A 23,653-nucleotide genomic window follows, 5' to 3' on the forward strand; every position below is an offset into this window, starting at 1 on the left:
ATCAGTACAAACACAAATATAGTCCAAAACCAGTTTGACAACAAATACTCCGAACGACTGGCAAACAAGAATACCTTTTCAACACAGACTGCAACCGGTAAAGCCAAGAGTGCCTAAAACAAGCATTGACCGGTTGAACACTTAGCTTTTCATTTAACTCAAAACAACACTACCATTTCACCCTCATGCATGAATAGGTTACCTATCCTTTGATCATCACAATAGTAAGTTCAGTATGCTTTATAGACAGGCATAAAACATAGAACTATCATATGCTCAACGGGTAGTAACAAAGCATCACAAAAAGCATCACACATAACACACATATTTTTCACGTGGAAACCCAACTAGGAAAAACCACGGTGGGGATGAATACCCACAAGCTTTTGAACTCTTTTGAAGTCCGCTTTTTTAGGAGCCTTGTCCGGTTAAAGACATTACAATAGGTTCTGCTAGGAACCGATCTTGTTAGGGATCACCTGGTTAAGGGATAGCAACAATACCCGGTTAAGGGTTAAACCCAGTAGGGTCACCTTGTTAGAGGATTTCAAGAACTCAATAGCTAAAGGATCTCTAGAGCTCTATAGCTTCTCAGAACTCATTAACCTTGAGTTACCCGGTTAAGGGATTTGAATCAAGCCTGTTAAGACCACCCTGTTAGGGGATTTTGCAACAAGCCAGTTAAGGCTACCCTGTTAGGGGGTTTTACAACTGTTGAAGTGGTTAGAGATCAACAGGAATTACAATGATCTAGTAACAACACTCAATGCTAATGCAGATCTGTTTTGGCTCCTCTTCACCTTCTGCACATTCACTTTGTAGGTATCTCTTCTCTCCTTTGGTCTGGCAAGAATCACGTATCACTTTCCTAGGATACACACACACAACTTTTGCCAACAACCTTAGAAAGAAACACAACATCGACCTTATAGGAAACATACAGGTTGGTAGCAAAAACCCTAAACCCTAAACCTGTTAGGTTAAGCAATTTAAGCGGTTTGATCCTGACCGTTGAATCATACTGCATTAAATGCAACAATCTTGAATCAATCTCAAGACATTCTCCATCGTCCATTATCCACAGATTTCATGGCGGCTGATAACCCATCACGCATTATCACCATTTGACAGACTTCGCTCATTCCCGAGGTAGATAGGAATAGTCTTCTTCATGCAAGATCCTTCATGCGCACAAAGCTTACGTGGCAACATGATCTGTCTTCCATTATACTGATAACTCATCACACAAAGATCACTGATTGAGTCACGCAGACTTGAGGTACTCCAACCGGAAATCCTGAAGTGGAAGCTACCTACCAACTGGTAGTCATACAATGCTTCCATGTGCCGGTTCCCATAACTACATGCCGGTCCACCTTGAACAAATATACCGCTTCACTTTGGCATATAAACCGGTTCATACATATGCCGGTTCCTCTCTCTTTTCACCTATCACATGTGCCAGTTCACACCATGTCTCATATTGACATCAATGACAACATACAATATCATTATGTCTTCATGCCGGTTCACATAATGCCAACAATATCATTACTATACTACCCAAGACATCTGGGAGAAACTTCAAAAGACATATGAAGGAGATGACAAAGTTAGAAAGGCCAAACTTTAGACTTATAGAATGCAGTTTGAAAGTCTTAGAATGAGAGAAGAAGAGAACATTGTTGCCTACATTTTGAGAGTTGATGGAGTTGTAAACTCTTTAAAGGGTTTAGGAGTGAAGGTTGAGGATAGTAATTTAGTTCAGAAAATCTTAAGGTCTCTACCCTTGAGATTTGATGCAAAAGTTTCAGCAATTGAAGAGATGGTTGATCTTGACAAACTAACTGTTGACAAGATCCATGGTATTCTAACTACCTAGGAGATGAGAACAAATACTGAGTCCTCATCTAAAAAGAAAACAACCTTCAAAGCCTCAAAGAAAAGTAAAGATAAGGAATGTGTGTCAAGTGAAAGCTCCGACGATGAATCTGATTGTGAAGAGGCACACTTTGGGAGAAAATTAAAAAGGGATTCTGGAAAATATAAAGGCAAGCTGCCTTTAAAGTGCTTTAACTGTGGCAAGATATGACATTTTGCAGCCAAATGTCCTTATGAGAAGGATGAGAACAAAAGTTATGAAAATAAGCCTAAGTCCGATAAAATAAAATACTTTGGTAAGGAAAAAAAGACTCATAATTTCAAAAGAAGTTTCTACTCTAGAAGGAGGAAAACTATTCATCAGATGTGATTCCAGAGGAGTCCTTAAATAATGAGATTTTGTTCATGTCTCTAGAAGAAACTATTAATGAAAACCAAGAAGAAGATGACTACTTTGATGAAGAAGAGGAGGAAGTTGATCTTGAGCAAGAGTTGATAAGTGCTCTAAATGAGAGTTTAAAGTTGTCTAATTTTTTGACTTTCAAGAAGATGAATGGAGGCAACGTTAGATTTAGTGGTAACTCATCTGCAAAAATTGCAGGTAAAAACACTTTTTCTGAATGATGGTGCAACTGAAGTTGAAAATGTTTTATATGTAAAAGGTTTGAAACATAATTTGTTAAGTGTAAGTCAGTTATGCGATTAAGGAAATAGCTTGGGTTTTAATTCAGATTGTTGTGAACTTAGCAAAGATGGCAAACACATTGTTGTTGCTAGCAAGGTAGCTAACAATTTGTATATTCTTGATGATATTAAGAGTCAAGTGTGTTGTTTGAGTCAGCTAGATGAGTCTTGGCCATGACACAAAATATTTGGACACATGAACTTTGATAATCTGATTCAGATAAACAAAAAGGAAGTTGTTAGATATATACCACAACTCACTAAACCTTCTGATATTGTGTGTAAAGTGTGTCAACTTGGAAAACAAACAAGAAATAGTTTCAAGTCAAAGGAATATTCAAGCACAACACCTCTTGATCTAATTGACAATTATTTATGTGGACCTACAAGAATTACAAGCTTACAAGGTGAGAAATATTTCATGCTTCTAATTGATGATTTTCACGTATGACTTGGGTTACCTTTTTAAAGGAGAAAAGAAAAGTACTTGAAAAATTTAAGGCTTTAAAAGCTCTCGTTGAAAATGAGAAAGGTTTGAAAATTAAATGTTTACATTCAAATAATGGAGGTGAATTTATATCTAATGATTTTATAGATTTTTGTGAGAAAAATGGAATAAGAAGACAATATTTAGTTGCTAGAGCACCTCAACAAAATGATGTTGTTGAGAGGAAGAATAGATCATTCCAAGATATGGCTCATAGCATGATGAATGATTCTAAGGTAAGTGATTCCTTTTGGAAAGAGATAGTCCATACTATTGTCTACATTCATAATAAAGGGCTAATTAGAGATAAACACAAGAAGACATTGTATGAACTATGGAATGGTAAGGCAACTTTGGTTAAGTATTTTAAAGTTTTTGGTAGGTCTTGTTACATTAAGATAGATGAAGACAATCTTTCTAAGTTTGACCCTAGAGTTGATGAAGGTATCTTTTTAACATATTCTTCCAAAAGAAAAGCTTATAAATGTTTTAACAAAAAATTGCATAAGATTGTTGAGAGTGTTAATGTAAAATTTTTGTTCATGTGAACACTAACACACATAATAAGTTGGAAAATGGCAATGATAACACTAAAAAAGATGAAGTAGAAGGTGTTGTCCAACAACCTTCTTCACATATACAAGTTAGGACAACAACTGGAAGTCCTAAAACTTTATCAGAAAATGTTCATTATGAGGCAAAAGATGCTCCTACTAAAAATGCACCTTTTGACATTCAGTTTGGAACAACAAATGTAACCACTAAGAATGAACCTAAAATTGGACAAGGTAAGACCACATCTAGAATTTTTTAAAGATTCCTTCTACGTTTGTTCAAAATAATTATCCTATTGATCAGATTTTGCAAGACAACAAACTTAGAGCTATAAGAAGAAATACCAATTATTATGAGGATGATGACATCTCTTTGTTTTCTATGGTTGAACCTAAGAATTTTGAAGAGGCAACTGAAGACAAACATTGGGTGACAACCATGAAAGAGGATCTTGATCAAATTCAGAAAAGTGGAACATGGGAACTTGTTCCTACTTGCCCAAAGACAAGAATGTAATAGGCACAAAATGGGTCTACAAAAATAAATTGAAGGAAGATGGCCAAGTTGCAAGAAACAAGGCAAGGCTTGTGTGCAAGGGTTATGCTTAGGTAGGAAGTATTGACTTTTATGAAACCTTTTCTCCCGTTGCACATTTAGAAGCAATTAGAATGTTCTTAGCTTTTACTTCATTTAAAAGTTTAAAAGTTTTTCAAATGGATGTTAAATCTTCTTTTCTGAATGGTAATTTGAATGAGGAAGCCTATGTAGAACAAACTGACAAGTTTATCTTATCAAAAAATCAGTTGTATGTTTGTAAGCTGAAAAAGGCTCTTTATGGCCTTAAGAAATCCCCACGTGCTTGGTATGATAGACTTGACATTTATCTACAACAACAAAGATTCTGAGGAGGAATAACATACAACAATCTATATGCAAAAGAGGAAGGTAATTACATGTTGATTGTTGTAGTTGATGTTGATGACTTAATTTTTGGTAGTGATTGTGAGGACATGTGCAGAGTGTTTGCTACCAATATGAAAAAAGATTTTGGAATGTCCATGTTGGGTGAGTCATCTTTCTTCCTTGGCCTACAAATTCATCAATTAGATAAAGGTATTTTTATCTCTGAAACAAAGTTTATTAGAGAGATGTTGAAAATGTTTAAAATGGAGGATTGCAATCCAGTAAGTACTCCTATGACGATAGGCTGTAAACTTAGAAAAGATGACAAGTCTCTATATGCTAATCAAACACTTTATAGGTCTATGATAGGAAGTTTATTGTATGTTATAGCTAATAGACCCGACATTATGTAGGTTGTTGGTTATGTTGCCAGATTTTAGGCTACTTCAAAAGAAACTCATGTTTATGTTGTTAAAAGAATTTTCAAATATCTTAAGGGTACTATGGATTATGGGCTTTGGTATCCTAAAGGTAAAGATTTCAAACTCATAGCCTATACAGATGCAAATGGGGGTGGGTCAATTGATGATAGAAAGAACACAAGTGGAGGTGCTTTCTTCCTTGGTGGCTACTTAGTTTCTTTGCTAAGTAAAAAGAAAGTATCTACCTCCTTATCTATAGCTAAAGCAAAGTATATTGCGGTAGTATCATGTTGCACACAAATCCTTTGGATGAGGTAAGCATTGAGAGATATTAAAGTAGAATTCACTAATCCTATATCTATTTTCTATGATAATATGAGTGCTATAAACATCTCTAAAAATATTGTTTTGCACTTTAGGACTAAGCATATTCCTATAAAGTATCATTTCTTAAGAGAACAAGTGAGTAATTAGGAGGTAAATTTGGAATATGTTTCAACTAAAGAGTAGATTGCAAATTTGTTCACTAAACCTTTGCTAAGACATGCCTTTGAATACTTGAGACAAAAGTTGGGAGTGATTTCACTCCACCATTAAAGTATTGTTCTGACTCAAGGGGAGTGTTTATTATTACATTTTATTCCCCATTTTAGTTTTGCAGATTGGAATCAATCATCGATGTCAAAGGAGGAGTAGTAATTCAAGGGGAGCAATGAGAAGTATTTTTTTGATTCCAAGATGGTTGTAGTAGGGATCACCATCAATGAAAAAGGGAGATATTGTTAGATATTTTGTCATTGATGTCAAGTGTCAAGTGATTTTTGAGTTTGTGTACATTCTTAAGAGGATTTCTGAAAGTAATATCAAATTGGTTTTAAAATGCTATTCAAGGTGCTGATTTTTCATTAGATTATCTCAATTATTGATTGAGTTGTCTAATTGTGTGCTTGAGTTGCTTGAGCTCACTACTTGCCTAGTTGAGTTGGTTGTCTACTTGCTTGTGCTGACTGCTTGTTTGGTTGAGCTGTGTGAATGTATACTTCACCTGGTTACTTGTCTGCCTAAGCTGGTTGCTTGTTCAATTCACTTATCTACGTGTCAGCTTCCCATGCCAAGTCAAATTATTTATTTTTCATGTCTTTCTTGAAGGTTGACTCCTCTAAACAACCAAAAACTAAATATAAAGGTATGATTCATGGGCTGCGTCAGAATTAATGAGCTATGCCATAATTTATTTTTGGACTCGTCGATTTCTTGTAATTGATCTATCTTTTACAAAGATAGTTTTTGGCAGTTGTAACTTAACACATTCCTAGTCTTTCTAGACAATGCCAGACTTGTTTCTATTTGAAGGCTGAACGAGAAAACAAGAGACAACGCAAAAAGTAGCAATGTGTGTTTTATTTGAAGGAAAAGATTTAAATGAAACATTTATATTCTTGGACAACATTAGAAAGTCGTTATTGTTTGTAGTGAACTCATTCATTTGTTCTATTTTGGGTGTGATGGCTTCACATCTTTGTAATGTTTTTTGTTGATGTCGTGAATTCTGTTGGCAAAGAAATGGAGTTTTTAATTTTTCATGGAGTCATCCTTCCACACGTTTTATTCCAATATGATGAAAGAGTCGACATTTCAATATAGATGAGTCCTCTATGCGAGCTTTGAGTAGTTGGCTCTAGTGTTTGTAAATGGAAAATAAGTGTCAATGCCTAAATGGTAGAACAACATTAATCTTTCTGAATATTATTTTTCGTGTCAAGGAGGCGTGGAAACATATAATATGATGACTCTCGTTTTGAGAATGAAGTTGAAGGTTTTGTTTTTAATGAAAGTGTGATACGACTAAGTTGAGATAATAGATTTCTATTGGGTGGTGAATATATATGTCTATGATTTTTAAAAGAGCAGTTTTTTTGGAGCGATGATTACTCTTGCATTATTTTTGGGGATGCAATGATAGTTTGTGATAGCTGAAGAAAGGGTTCTAAGATATTTAAAAAAAATTATGGTACGATGCTTGAAGCTATTTTTTGAAATGAAGGAATATATAATTTATTGCTGAAAGCAGAGTATTAGTTTCACTAAATGATCTTCAAGGAAATACATGTACCTATCGATGGAATCTTTGAAATAAATGCATGAAGATAGGTATGAAGAAGTTGACTGATAAGAACTTATATGTTTCAAAGCTACTGATATTTTTTGTGTACTGTGATTATATCTCATATTTTTGTGATTCATTTTCAATGTTTTGAGTTGATGCTCAGTTTGGAGTGGATGCTTTAGTTGTTTGGAGTTGGTGCTCTCTATGGGTTGGTGCTCACATTTGTAATTTGGGTTGGTGCCCATTTTTGTTAATTAAAGCTTTGTATGCTTTGGATTTTTTACCCGAAAGGCTTTTCCACGAGAAATATGGTGTTTATGTCTTTATGGTTGCTATTTTCGTCATTTATGTGGTTTCTTTTAGTTAAAAATTTAGAAGTTTTGAAAAACAGATTCACACCCCCCATCCCCCTTTTAGTATTTCTTGTGTGCTCTTCAGTGAGGATTCCAATTTTACATTTTTATTCTCTAATAAGTATACGAGTACACCATTGCAAAAATAATGGGTTTTAAAATTCTTCATTTTGTAATTGTAGTAACCAAATGAAACAAGTCTTAGCAAGGTGACATCTTGAAACATCTCATGTGGATTTATCTCTTGCCCCATCTTGATCAACTTGTCCCTAAAATAGGTACATGTGATTAGAAGAAAGCATGTGATATCAATAATGATCATGTCTTAGAATTGATTGGTAGCAATGTTGATTTTGATACTATGTTTTATCTCTCATGTTGAGTTCCCACAAACTCTTTGATCAAAAACTTGAAAAATCTTGGGTGATCCATGTCACTCTCCATTTCTAGATTATCATGTTATGGATAATATTTTCATCTTCCACCCCTTAATGATTGTGATAAGCCACCTTATGATTATGATACAAAAGAGTACTTTGATTATTTGATAGGTTTATAGTAAGGGGTTTGATTATTTTGGTTCTATGACTCTTAATCTAGATTTACAGGATCCATATTTCGTTTTCTTTTTGTTTTTTATTATTATCCACAAGTCACTATCCTTTGGCACAAGATTCTTGAATTCTAGTATTGGTAGATTCATTTCTAGCTATCCATGTCCAAACATCTTGTGTGAACACATTATTGTGAGATTACTAGTTTAGTTGGATGGCATACATTAAACTAACATTATCTCCACATCTTCTTGATTTAAGTCATTCTTTGTAGCAAGTCCATTATATCATTCCAAATTTGGTATATTGGGATGAGTACTTGATAGATAGTGTATATTTTTTTTTGTGAGTCCAATCTTATAGATTTGACATATACAATGAGGATGTCCATATTCTCTTTGATAATAGTCCCATCAGAGCTATCATCTCACCATATTCATATTTGGATTTTGTTCTTCATTTATTTGCACATGGTTTTGACTTATCATCTTTCTCATTTATTGGGATTGTACTTGATTTGGTTGTGACACATTTTCATATTGACATGGCAACACTTGAGAAAATTTTAGAGACAATGACATCATCAAACATCCTACCTATTACTCCGACATAGGTTGCATGTTGTTGGTGAAGTACAATTTATAGTATGTCACTGCTTGTTAGTAGTTCATGGAGTTAAGAAAGAGGAACTTCGACGAATGCTTAGTCATCCACATGCAACAAATTTATTTTAGTTCTAGATTTAGATTAATTTTATATATTGAAATTTTGTTCATTTTTTTCAACTCTTCTGATTCCTGTCATGTTTTTTAGGTTCTCGCACAATGTGAGTACGCATTGTCAAGGTTGGGCATTATTCAAGGATTTTATTAATCCATTAGATCAAAGCATGAAATAGAAACTACACACACCACAAGAGTGAGCTGAATGAAATTAAACCCTGGATTTATTTCATTCAAAATATGACAAAATTGTACATTGGAGAGAAATAGATATGAATTTTTGTTTCCAGAGAGAGTCCCAGTAGAGAGTCATATGATATAAACTAGCATTTTCTAGAATTTTCCATACCAAATTTCTTCAACAACTCTCTGGCATACTTAGTTTGATAGATGAAAATACCTATATTAGTCCGAGTAATCTAAAAACCTAAGAAAATTCTCATTTCTCCAATCATAGACATCTCAAATTCATTCTTCATATTATCAAATTATTCCATACATAACTTTTCCTTACCTCCAAAAATGATATCATCCACAAAGTCATTGGTGCAAGAGCACCTAAGGGTGAGAAAATACCCTTTTCAATTTTGGCATAAGGACTAGTTCTAGTCCATTAGGTTGTATGTTTGGAGCTTGGAGTGCATTTTTGTTTTCTTTCTGGAGCGCATGTTTTCAATGAGGCTTACCCCGATGACACCACCAACATGTGGAGTGCAACCATCGGCCGTTGGAACAACTGGTTTTACCCTATCCTGATGCCCCGATGAGTTTGCATAAGTCAAAGTGGAGCGAAATCAGCTATCGACATAACATGCTAGAGGCTACATCAATAACCCGATGGGAAAGATTACGGTTTGGAGCGCACCATCGACTATCAATATAACATGTTTGATGCTAACCCGATAACCCGATGGGAAAGAATACGGTTTGGAGCACACAATCGGCTATCGGTATAACATGTTTAGGGCTAACCCGATAACCCGATGGGGAAGCATATAGTTTGGAGCGAGCGGAGTGAGTTCAGAGCGCACCATTGGCTATTGACCTAACATGTTTAGGGCTACATCGATAACCTGATGGAGCAACATACTATTGGGAGCGCTCCATTGGATATCGGTGGGAGTGTTTTGACACTACATCGATAACCTAATAAGAAGGTGTGCACTTTGTAAATTGTCATTGGTCATCGCAGTGAGTTTTTTTGACGCTATCCAGATGACTTGATGGAATCGATGGAAATAAAAAGATAGTTACAGTAGGAAACCGATTGTGTCGAGTTCAATCTCGTCTGTTAGGAAAGATTCAAGACATGTTTAGGAGGCTATAAAAGACCCAATGGGCATTTTGTAAAAGGGTTAGAAGGAGGTTGGATAGGTGGAACAAAGAACATCTTTTGAATAACAATTTGAAGACCATTTTCTGGTTTCTTTCTCAGAGTTCAATTTTCGTTTGAAAACTATAAATAATGGCTTAAATCTTTAAATGCCAGTGTGATAGAGTAGATGTTACTTTTATGTGTTTTGTGAGTTCCAATTTTGAATCGTGCAAAGCTCGACTCTGTAAGTTGTCATTTTGTTTCTTGTTTTCTGTTGGTGACAAGTAGTTATAACATGGCTCTGTCTTGATTCTCCATTGTCGGATCCACACGACCATTGGAGGTTTTCAAGAAGAGCCAACCATGTATAGTACAGTTCTATGTGTAGCAAACCAGGGAATGTCATCAACTGTTTTAGTAGATTGGCCCTAGGCGAGCTTGATGATAGCTCGGCTAGGTATCAGTGACCAAGAGAAATCACTTGCAGGGTAGACTGGAGTCTAGGCTATTAGCCTCAGACCAGAGGAAGATGGGATCAAAGGGAGAGAAGATCCAAGCATGAGGAGGAAAAAAACTTAGGAGAAGTTGTAGGTATAATCCATGGTAGAGAAAACCTTGCAAGGTCTCTGGTGAGATCGGGTGGATTAGTGAGTTGGTGGATTTACGAAAGTGAATTCACAAAGATTAGAGTATCAAACCTCGGTAGTGAGGACCTAGAGTGGATTAGGGGAATAGTGAGAGGAGTATTCCCAGGTTAGGCTAGGAAGAAAGAATTGGAGTGAGTCAAGCTGACTCAAGCAATCTAGGGTCCTCCCTATCAGTCATCAACAATCAATATGCCATCATTAGTTTTCTTATTGCTAATTTGTTTTATCTATGCACTTTCAGTAGATGTGTCCGAAAACATGAAAGATGTTATTTATCAATGAAGGCTCTAAAATAACAAATCATAACATATAGTCTTTTTTCTTGACTGATGAAAATAACTGAGTGTTTGCATGATTGATGGAATTAACTGCAAATTTGACGGTGACAGACTGAAGGTCAAACGGTGGAACTGAGGGTTGATGGTAGAAATTACATTCCAACACCCCCCTTAATTTCAACCACAAATGTTATTGAGGTGTGGTTGGACAAATTAAGTGTGGTAAAGATGGGAAGATGGTCTAAAACGGTGGCTGATAGGTCTATAAAAACAAGATGACCATCACGAGGTAGAATTGGACAATTTGGAGAAATATAGAAACGGTCCAATCTACTCATTTTTCTCAAGAACCCTTCACCATAAATGCTCGAGTGTACCAATGGGCCATATGAATGTTGGATTTACCTAGCAAGAGCTCATGCACTCCAAGGGCATTACGTGTCAAATTCCAAGCTTCAAATTCAGACTGGGATAAGCGAGAAGAGCTAACCCAACTGCGATCAAATGGATGTTAAACCATCTTGATTTTATTTCTTCCCAATGGGGCAAATATTTTCTGATGTTTGCGGATCTTCATCATCATCCTTTGTTGAACATCTACCATCATTGTAGGATATTTTACATTATGGGGCAAGAAGTCAAGGTGGGGCGGGAAGGGGATGGTGGTGGTTGGGGGCTCTCTCTCTTTGTCTCTCTTTGTCTCTGTCTCTCTGTCTCTATCTCTATCTCTATCTCTCTCTCCTATATGGGGAACACTTATTATATTTTGGTTATAGGTGGTCCTTGGGGGGTTGTGTTGAGTTCTTTCACTTTTACATATTTGTTTGAATCTTTTTTTTCTTTTGGAGATGATTGTTTTCCTTTACTCCTCTTGCGAGAGATTTACTTGTTTATACATGGGTACATAGCCTTGTACCCATGATTCTTGCATCTTTGCAATTTTTCATATTTTGTAAGTTGCACTTAAGGGGTTTGTCGATGTGAACTTGGTATATTACCTAACTAATTTTTTATTTAGGTCCTATTCACACTCACATAAGTTTATTTAAGTAATTTATTTTTTGTGTCATATCATAAGATTAAGATTCTTGTCATGATATTAGCATGTCCTAAGTTTCATCCTTGTCTTTATAGTAAGAGATTCATCATTGTATATTATATTAATTTCATTTTACATCTAATGAATTCTTTGCCTTATAGTTTTTTCATTTCTTCTTCCGTGTGGAAGATTGTTTTAGTTGTAGGTTATCCTTGAGTTATTGTGGGGTTGACCAAAACCTCTTAAGTTCACTTAAGACATTTATTATTGTCCTATATAATAGGATTAAGACACTTGTCATGATCTTAGTATGTCACAAGATTTTATCATTTCCTTTATAACAAGGGTTTCATCATTGTATATTATACTAGTTTAATTTTGTGTCTAATGAACCTTTTAACTTTATAACATTTTCGTGACTTCTCTCTTGCATGGAATATTTTTTTGGTTGTAGATGATCTTTACGATAATATTAAGCTGATCGACAACTCTTTGTAGAGTGTTAAATTGAATTATGACAAAGGAATGTCACTTTTCTTGAGAATCAAATTAATACTAACATTCAGATGAATTGGGTGTTTATGTACATAGTTGATCGACCCTTTTATATTTTGTTACAATTAAAAATGAAATAAAATTTTAATACAAGCACCCAAGTGTACTAAATTGGTGAAAATATTTTATTTTGTTTAAATAATTTCAATTTATAATTTACAAAAAAAAAAGAAATACAGGTCCTTGAGAATATTTTCAGACTTTTAAAGCCTCCACTAGACTAAACATTGCGTACCATAGATATCCTCACGACATGCTTGTTATGATTTTGGCAGGCCAGAGAAATAAATAATATTAATTATAATGCAAAATAAAAGAAAAATTATAATTCACAACAACACACAAAGTTAACATGGTTCACCCAATGTGGGTTACATCCATAGAGAAACAACCACACACTTCCCTTTTATTATCCAGTGAAAATGAATTACAATATTTCACAACATAAACCATTGTTGTGCATTGTATCAAAGCACTCACATTGTCTCTAAACTCTTTTGTTCACATTCCATAGCCACTATTTATCAAGTCTTTTTGGTAGTTTACAAAGGTCAATTTACATTCCAAACTAACAACAAACTCCTCTATTAAATAATGAACAATTTTTGTTTTAGGGGCATGGGGGGATGAGCCCCATAAATCCCATAGGAGGGGCTTTACCTCCTCACACTGTTAGGATTAGTGACAGTCCCAAAGATACTGAGAGGTGGGGGGGGGGGGGGGGTTGAATCAGTATCTAACTGGTTAGCAGAATATTTAAACTTATTAAGAACTTTGCATCTCAAAACAGTGTACCGGTAAATAAGAATTAGTGCAGCAAATAAGAGTAACATAGACAACATAGAGAACACACCATAACACAAGATATTTAACGAGGAAACCTGGTGTGAGAAAAACCTCGGTGGGATTTGTGACCCACAATATTCACTCACTGGCCAATGAATAAATATTACTTACAATGAGGGGCCTGCACATGCAGGAAGGCCAACTGCCTAGAGCTCCCTACTCAATAAGTCACACTTACTACAAAAGTGGATTATGAAATCTAATACAATGTACTGCTTCAAATCAGCATCAACTATGCTAGGTTCAGTACTGGTTTAAGCTCAGTCTATAACCAAGACCTTATACAAAATTCGCCTTATGCATTCGCATACAACATCCTTCCTTTTCCTTATTCCTTACATACATATATTTTTCGCTGTATGCCTTATTACAAAATGATTTACAAGATCTCATACATATATGAGTCTTTTACAATGTACCATGTCGGCTTTACAAAAGATAATTACAATAAAATACAATAAACAAAAGTTTATTCCTTGTCGGCTGGAGTGCCGGTAAGCATTGTTGCCACTATCGGTGAAGTGCCTGCCGATGTATGTAGAAGTCAATGCCGGTGTCAGTAACTACCGATGGCTTACCAGATGAATGCCAGTTGGTTGCCAGATGGTTGCCATCAATGACAACATCAACTATTCTCATAAGAGTGTAGAATGCCAACAATCTCCCCCTTTGGCATTGATGACAACACTCATGAGAAAAATCCAAAAACTGTTCCAAAAAATGAAGTCCAAAAAGTTTTCAAAAAAGATGTGCTCCCCCTGAGCAAATGATGTCCTCTGAAAGAGAATTTTTCTCTCTACTACTCCCCCTTTGACATCAATGACAAAGGTTGTCAAAAATAGTCAAATGAGTGCAAAAATGTCACCTCAAAGTCTGTAACCGGTTGGTTACAATTTGAAAGATGTCTGCCAAAACCAAATTTAGACTCTGCACGAATCATTTGCTGCCAGTCAAGGTTGCCTCGGTTTGTTGGATCGTACGGGTGAGATAGTGCATCTGTTCCTTCGGTGATCGCTCTCCTTGAAGTAATGTCTTAGAGATTTCATTTCTCAGAGAGATAAGATTATCCAATTTAGGACCAAGTTTAAATTTAAGTTCTCTGGCATTAGACCTAATCCTTGCCTTCTTTTTCTCAAGTTTCTCCAATTTTTCTTCAAAACCTATTATTTCCTGCTCAATAACTGATATAGGTTCGGATGAACCAATTATGTTATCAGCTATGTCATCAATTTCTTTCTGTATTCTGCAGATCTCCTTTTCTAAGTCCCCTGTCAGAAGATGGGGTTTGCATGTTTCCTTGTAAAGTTCCATATACTCCAAAATTGTGGAGTTCAGTGCCGGTAATAGTGTATTCATGTGTTTTGTGCTTTTCTTTATTGTGTCTTCAAAGAATTTTTCCTTTTCTTTTTCAACTTTCTCCCTGAAGGTGTCCTCATTCACCTTGTCAATGGTTATTACATTATCAATAATGAATTTTGATAGCATGTCCAATTTTCCTTTGGAATCCTTGATGTGATAAGTGTTATAATTCGGTGCAATCAATTTCAAAATTGGTAAAGTGTTGTCAATTGCCTTGTAGGCCAATGCATTATAGTCTGTTATCTTCTTGATCGAGTCCAAAAGTACCTCAGTAACATTTGTAGGTCTGAATTCACTTGTTGAAGTGCCAGATGTTTGACCAATTACCTTTACTACCTCTATGCTTCCAACATTAGTAACCATTTTTGCTTGTGTTTACCTCTGGTGGATCATTCTGAGTTTCCATTTTAACCTCTAAAGGTTTATAAGATAGTTTTGGTGTCTCAATGATTGTCGGTTTCTCTGCCTTAGTATGTACCTCTGCCTCAATAGGTTTCTCAGTAAGTTCAACTATCGGTATCTCTGTCTTCGGTGGCCCTGTGCCAGCATCTTTTTCTTCAGTAGGTTTTCCTGTATTTGATGGTTGCTCTGTTTGGGTTGGGATCTCAACATCAACAGTCTCTATCGGTTTCTTAGCTATGTTGCCACTATCAACATTATCAACCTTAACCTTTGTACTATCCTTGTCCACAACAATATTTACTTCCTGAGTATCCACATTCATGGTAAAAAGTATCTCAGATTCAGGATTTGTATCATCATGTGTGATACCTTCAGTGTTGATGACCGGTGGATCAATTGTGTGTATCGGTGTAGTATCCAAAGGTGGTGATGGTAAATTATCAGTAATCTTGATGTTTGGAATTCCACCAATCTTTCCATTTCCCTTATCCTTTTCCTTCTGATATACTTTGAATGTTTTCTTTGGTCGGTTCATTTCCTCTTGTTTTTCTTTTTCCACAAAAAATATATCCCAGTTATTAGCAGTCTCTTCTGAAATCTCATTTACTCTTCCTGCCATTAAACTTACTTGCTGGTTCCCACTGGAAAAAATGGATCTGTTAGCCTCACAAATCAATTCATCAATTTCCTCTTTTGAATTCACAGGATGAATAGCTAGAAGTTTTTCAACTTTTATTTTCTTATCTAATTCCATGACTGCTACTCTTTTTGCTTCCAATCTTCTATACAGTTCATTAGGTAAGTCATCCACAACTTCAATTAAGACTTTCTTATATATGTCTAGGTGTAAGATAATATTGTTCTCAATGCTTTCCTTGTCAGAATCATTAAATGAATTGTACAGTTTACTCGCATTAGCCAAATTGCCATAATCCGTTATTTCATTTAACAAATCATCTAATGAAAGAGTGACCGATTTCTGTTTCTTCTTAGGAGTTAGTTTCTTGGCTAGTTCCCTTACTACCTATTGTTTCTTCCTCAAGGTCCTTGTTCTCTTAGGTGAAGGAGAGGGTACCGGTGAAGGTTTTCTCTTCCTCCTTTCAACTCTTTTAAATTCAGCTGCCTTATCACTGTCAGTTCCAAAAGATGTGTTAACCGGTGAAATGTGTGCCTCTGGTTGAAGTCCTTCAAGCTCACTAGTCGATATCCCAGTAAAGTTCATTACACTTTCTTTGATTTCCTTTACCTTTTTGGAAGCATCTCTAATGTATTTTTCTCTTTTCTTTCTTTGCTTCAATGTTTTTACACCACTTTCAATAGTTTCAGCACTGCCAAATTTTTTTTCTGATGGTTCTCGTGGTGCATCCAGTAAAGCTTTTGCATATGTTTCCAGAATGTTAAGATCTACCTCATAACCCATTTCAGTTACCTAGATAGTCCAAGGAAGTACAACTTCCATCCATGTCTCATCCTTCTTGATAACAAAACAAATGTCTTTGTCATATTTGTCTACTATACTCTGTGGTAACCTTTCTCTAGCTCTCATATTAGCTTGGAAAGATTTAAAGTATTCAATTATGTTGTTGTCTTTAGCAGTTCCCATGCTGGTGAAAGCTTCCTATAATTGTTTTCCTACTGGTATATCATAACCAAAGTCTTTGTGTCCTGTACCAAGAATCTCCTTAGTGAAATACAACATTAAACATACCAAAAGGTTTCCAAAGTGGAATGTGCCTTTTGTGTCACCTTTGATCTTTTTCAGATTTTCAATAAGCTCATCTTTCAGTCATTCACACACATCAATCATTGCATTGTTGTTAACCATCTCATAAGCACTATGTATACAGAGACTAGAAACCGAATTTAGCCTGTTAGCATGTGTAGTCTTGTATCCTAGCACCATACTTACAAATCTTACATTGATGTCCTTAATATCATTCACTCTTAGCGATCTACTGTCAGATGTTGCTCTGGTTAGGCTCATCACTGTGTTGTTTGGAATCTTGTTAGTTTTATCAAGTCTTTTGCCGGTTGAAGGTAAACCTGTTACTGCCTTAATTTCTTGTCTGGTTATCTTGCAGACATAATCCAACCATAAGAATTCTCCATGTTCTCTACTCAAAATAATCCTAACTACCTCCTCCGGAAATTCAGGGATATTCAATATCTCAACAAATCCTAGAGTCTCTACAATCTTGTGTTCAGGTTTAACAGTGCCATTTTCATCACAAATTACCGTTTTAAACATTTTCATCAAATCCTCAGAACCCAATTCTCTAATGTTGCAATATATATAGATCCTAGGGTATTCAACAAATGCTACTCCTTTAGGAATTTTAGAGAATGCCCCTATAGAGTCATCTTGTTTTGCAACTTCGGGAATGATCTTAAACACGGGTCTAGGGCGTTTCACATTTTCAACAATAGTAGGGTTCTGAACAAATTTGGGAGTAGAAGAAGCCATTGAAAAATACCTTTAGCTGCCTGAAAATATTCTAAATGATTGAATAAATCCCTTCGCACCTTTTTCTTGAATGCCTTCGCTCAGTTTTCGCGCTCTCTACTAATTCGAATGTTCGGTGTGTCAAAAAAAGAGGTAAATAAACTGCTTTATAATGAAATTTCTCTCACCAACCACATTAAATGCTCGTCGGTTAAGTGAAAACTTAACACATCTGCCGGTAAAGAAGAAATCTATCTTCTCACCATCAACTGAGGGTACTCTGCATGATTTTTAACTTTTTGCAATACCCCCAAATGGGTTACTTCTCAGTTGGATGAAGAATCTATTGCCGGTGGAGTATTACTCTGTTCTACCAGTGCAAAGATAGTTTCATCAGCTTTCAGATCTCTCTTTCTAATCCATTGTTTTGAAAATTCTTGCTTTACCTCATCAACCTTTTCTTTGCCTTTCAAACTGGATCCTTTATTATTTGCCAGTGAAGTCTTACTTCTACAAAATTTTGCAATATGTCCAATCTTGTTACAAGCATAAAAAGTTACATTATTCTTTTAAATAGCCTTTCCATATCCTATGCCGGTTTGTGTTTTGCATTGATTAGATAAGTGCCCAAATCTTCCACAAACATAGCATCTCCCATTCATTCTGCAGTTTTATGAATTATGACCAACTTTGTTGCATTTGGAACATTGACCAGTAGGTGCATTAATATTCTAATTGTTTCTAAGTCTACACTGATTTGCTCTATGACCATACTTGTTATAGTTAAAGCATTTCCCATTAAATTTATAAGCACTAGGTTGTCTTATCGATTTACTGTGATCATGATTGTTTGCAGTACCATAACTTTCTCCAACTTCAAATCCAAGCCCATTGGTATCTCCATTAGGTTTCTGATTTTTCAGCATATCATCAAGTTCTTCTGAACTTTTCTTGAATTTCTCTTTATGTTTGTTTGCAGTATCCAACTCATTTTCCAGAATTCCCTTTTGTCTCATAAGCTCAGTTATATCATGTTGCATGTGAATTAGATTTGTCTTCAACATATCATTTTCATGACTGAGTCTTATATTTTCATTACCAGCATCATTAAGTCTCCTAGTCAAGTCTTCTTCATTCTTCTTCCTGTCTTCAATGTCTTTTCATAACCTCATAGTCATATCTTGCATTTCTTTCTTCAAGTTATAGTTCTCTAATCTCAACTTGTTCACAAGTTCATTAAGAGTTTCCTTTTCATCATCATCTTTCTGGACCTTCTCATGAAGTTCTTTTCTTTTATTTCTTGCTATAGTAAGGTTCTCCTGAAGTCCTTGAATGAATTCCTGTGCAATCCTTAGATCATCTTCAATTTTGGTATTCTTCACTTTCTTTGCATCATAATCTACAAGAGCTCCTTCCAATTGCTTTCTTAAGTTCTCCATCTGTATCGGTGTCAGAATCTTCCTCAAGCTATTAGGCTTTTGAAAATAGAGGACCAGGCTCTGATACCAATTGTTAAGATTAATGATAGTCCCAAAGATACTGAGAGGGGGTGGGGGGGAGGGGGGGGGGGGGTTGACTCAGTATCTAACCAGTTAGCAGAATATTTAAACTTATTAAGAACTTTGCATCTCAAAACAGTGTACCGGTAAATAAGAATTAGTGCAGCAAATAAGAATAATAGAGACAACATAGAGAACACACCATAACACAAGATATTTAAAGAGGAAACCCGGTGTGGGAAAAACCTCGGTGGGATTTGTGACCCATAATATTCACTCACTGGCCAATAAATAAATATTACTTACAATGAGGGGCTTGCACATGCAAGAAGGCCAATTGTCTAGAGCTCACTGCTCAATAAGAGTCACACTGACTACAAAAGTGGATTATGAAATCCAATACAATGTATTGCTTCAAATCAGCATCAACTATGACAGGTTCAGTACCGGTTTAAGATCAGTCTATAACCAAGACCTTATACAAAATTCACCTTATGCATTTGCATACAACATCCTTCCTTTTCCTTATTTCTTACATACATATATTTTTCGCTGTATGCCTTATTACAAAATGATTTACAAGATCTCATACATATATGAGTCTTTTACAATGTACCATGTCGGCTTTACAAAAGATAATTACAATAAAATATAATAAACAAAAGTTTATTCCCTGTCGGTTGAAGTGCTGGTAAGCATTGTTGCCGCTGCCGGTGAAGTGCTGGCCGATGTATGTAGAAGTCAATGCCGGTGCTAGTAACTACCGGTGGCTTACCAGATGAATGCCAGTTGGTTGCCAGTTGGTTTCCATCAATGGAAACACCAACTATTCTCATAAGAGTGTAGAATGCCAACACACACTCCCCTATTAATTGATTTGGGGTAAAAATGTGACTATCAAGGTCACCAAAATTTAATCCCAACAACATGATCAATCACCATGTGCCAAAAATGTGGTCATCCTATATTGATGCAAAACATAAAGTTGTTGAATACTTTGTAACCTGTACCTACACAAGATTTGAGAGCATGGAAGACCCACTATGCATGGAAATGTATGATATTCATAGAAATAAAAAAAAAAAATTATTTTAAGGGTAAAAGTATGGATCTATGTCACATTTTGGGCCAACTAAATAGATCCAACCGGAATGGATCTAGCTAGAAGAGTCGCGGTAGGACCTATGTGGTGGCCACATGGCATCGACATTCCGATCGGAACACCGACACTATATAACGTCGAAAAGAGGGTTTACCCCTCATTTTTCACCAAGAAGCCGAGAGATAAGCGGGTTGCGAGGACAAAGGGGCTAACGGATTCGACATAAAAGGTTTCCAGGTAGGTTTTTTTTATTTGTGCCTTTTAATGTTTTTTTAATAGTTTACTTAAATATATTAATGTTTATAGGTTTTTTAAAATATATTTTTTATAATGTGTTAGTTTTAATTTTTTTTATGGATAATAATATATTAGTTTTTAAAATTTTTAATGGATAATAATTTATAAACAAAAACCTTTTTAGACAACCACACGAAATATATAACAAAAAACCCCTTAAGACCCTAAATTATGACATAAAACCCTTTAATGTCAAGTATTATGACCTATCATAACATAAAACCCTATTAAGGACCTATTATGACATAAAACACCTTAAGACTCCTTAAGGTGATAGTAGGTCCTATTTTTGGTTTTTAAATGTTTTCTTTAATAGTCAACTTAAAAAATATTAATTTGTTTATAGGTTATTTTAATTTTTTTTATAATGTTTTAGTTTTTAATTTTTTTTAATGGATAATAATATGTTAGTTTTTAAATTTTTAATTATAAACAAAAACCTTTTTAGACAACCACATGAAATATATAACATAAACCTTAAGACCCTAAATTATGACACAAAACCTCTTAAGGACAAGCATTATGACCTATCATGACATAAAACCCTATTAATGAGCTATTATGACATAAAACCCTTAAGACCTCTTAAGATGGCCTATTATGACATAAAACCCCTTAAGACCCCTTAAGGTGACCTATTATGACATTATACCCATTTATTAGGGCTTGTTAAGGGGTATTATGTCACAATAGGTCCTATTATGTCACAATAGGTCCTATTATGTCACAATAGGTCATATTATGTGATAATCAGTCCTATTAAGATCACCTATTATAACATAAAACCCCTCAAGACCCCTTAAGGTGAACTATTATGACATTATACCCCTTAGTAGGACCTGTTAAGGGGTGTTGTATCATAATAGAACCTATTATGACATAAAAGGACCAAGTATCATATAATAGGATGTGTTATGACACTAAACCCCTTAAGACCCCTTAATATCACCTATTATGAGGACTATTATATGATAATAGGTCCTATGATCTAATAATACCCCTTAAGAGGACCTATTATGACATAAAACCCTTTAGGACCCTTTAAGATCACCTATTATGATTCTATTATGTGATAATAGGACCTAATATGTCATAATAGGACCTATTAGAACATAATAGGATCTAATATGTTTAGGACCTAATATGTCATAATAGGACCTATTAGAACATAATAGGTCCTAATATGACATAATAGGACCTATTATCACACAATAGGACCTATTATCACACAATAGGACCTATTATGACATAAAACCCCTTAAGACCCCTTAAGTTCACCTATTATGAGATAATAGGTCCTATTATGTTACATTAGGACCTATTATGTCATAATAGGACATGTTATAACATATTAGGACCTATTATATCATAATAGGACATGTTTTGACATAGTAGGTCCTAATATGTCACAATAGACCTATTATGTCATAATTTCTTATTGGAAATCATAGTCAACAATGCTCTACATGCAACACTTAAATCAACACTTGGACTTGTGCTATTAATACAATTTAATGCTTCTTGCAAAATTTCAATTATAGTTTGTTTTACTAATGTATCCAGTGACCTTTTCTTATTATCAACACCCAACAATTCCAAAACAAGGGTCATTTCTCTTTTCCTAAATAACCTAGCAAATAATTGCGCTCTTCCAAACAAAGATTTGTTTTCAAAATAATCATCCCAATTTTTTTTACAATGCAATTTTAATGTGCTTTCGGGTATCATATCTTTAGATGAAATTAATTTAAAAGAGAATCTTCATCCATGTCCATCAAATTCTCCACACCAAAGAAAATATTTCTAGATTGACTACTACTAATTTGATCCTGTGCCTAAGTTGTATTTTCTTGCACACCAACATGTTGTTCTTGACTACATTTTGTATGACCTTTCATTTTATCATCCCTTTTTCGATCATACAACCTTGATCTAGTCCTTTTATTCCCCATTGCACAAATTATCTAGATTGAGTTTCAATTCACCTACACACAAACACATATACCATAATAAAAAAATCATATATAATGAACGGATGAGAGTATCCTCTTATAAAGAAGAAACTTTTGAAAATGGAGAAATAAGATTATGAGGTGAAAGGATAAATGGTTGGCTAGGATTAAAGGCTAGGTGGAGAAAATAATAAAATAATGAGAGGGTAGTTAGGATAAATGAAAAGTTAAATGACTAGTGTCATGGATGAAAAAAGCTAATGGATTAATTAAATAAATGAAGTTCTATTTAATTAGTAGAGGAAGTGGAGCCAATTAAACAAATAAAATGTTTATCTAATCTAGGGATAATTTAAATAAATACAGATATTTATTTAAATAGGGAAAGGCTAGAAGAGGATAAATGAATTAATTAAATAAATAAACATTTATTTAATTAATAGAAATCTTAGGATCAAATAATTAAATAAATAAAAATATTTATTTGATTAGGATAGGACAAGTTTACGTGTCCACAATATTTATTATTTATAGATAGATTACTAATTTCGATTATTAAAAAAAAGTACAAAAAATGTAAATTATCACAACATCCCAAACAATTGATACTTCTTTGCAAATAATATTGATTAAATGTAAAAATCAGTTAAATAAATTCACACTTGATTATTGTTTTTTCCAAATTTAAAAACAAAAAAATTATATTTTTGATTAAATGAAAAAATCAATTAAATAAATTGACACTTGACTATTATTTTTTTCAAATTTAAAAACCAAAGAAAAATTAAAAAATGATTAAATGCAGAAATCAATTAAATAAATTTTGATTATTTTTTTTTTCAAATTAAAAAAAAAAATCATTTATATAGAGTTTCTCCCGTGGTCGCCAAAATGACCATGCATGTCGGCCATCAGTGTTCTGGTCAAAACATCCTAAGTGGCAACCACATCACCAAATTTCTGAAACTTTTCACTTCTGCAACAATTTTTTGCAAGCAAATTCAAAATTTTCAAAAAAAAAAATCCATTGTAGAGCTCGAAGTCAAGAATCTATTCATATAATTTTTATAATGTTTTGATTAGATTTAATGTACATTAATTTAAAAATACTGCAAGTAGGTATTTGAATGTTTGGTAAGAGCCTATTTTGAAAAAAATAAAAAATATTGAATCACCTTAAAAAAAATATGCATCACTAGAGAAGAGTCTTCTCCAAAAGATACTTTTGTTTTATTTATTAAGATAAATTTA

The sequence above is a fragment of the Cryptomeria japonica genome, chromosome 5, assembly GCF_030272615.1.
Source record: "Cryptomeria japonica chromosome 5, Sugi_1.0, whole genome shotgun sequence".
Lineage (NCBI taxonomy): Eukaryota > Viridiplantae > Streptophyta > Pinopsida > Cupressales > Cupressaceae > Cryptomeria > Cryptomeria japonica.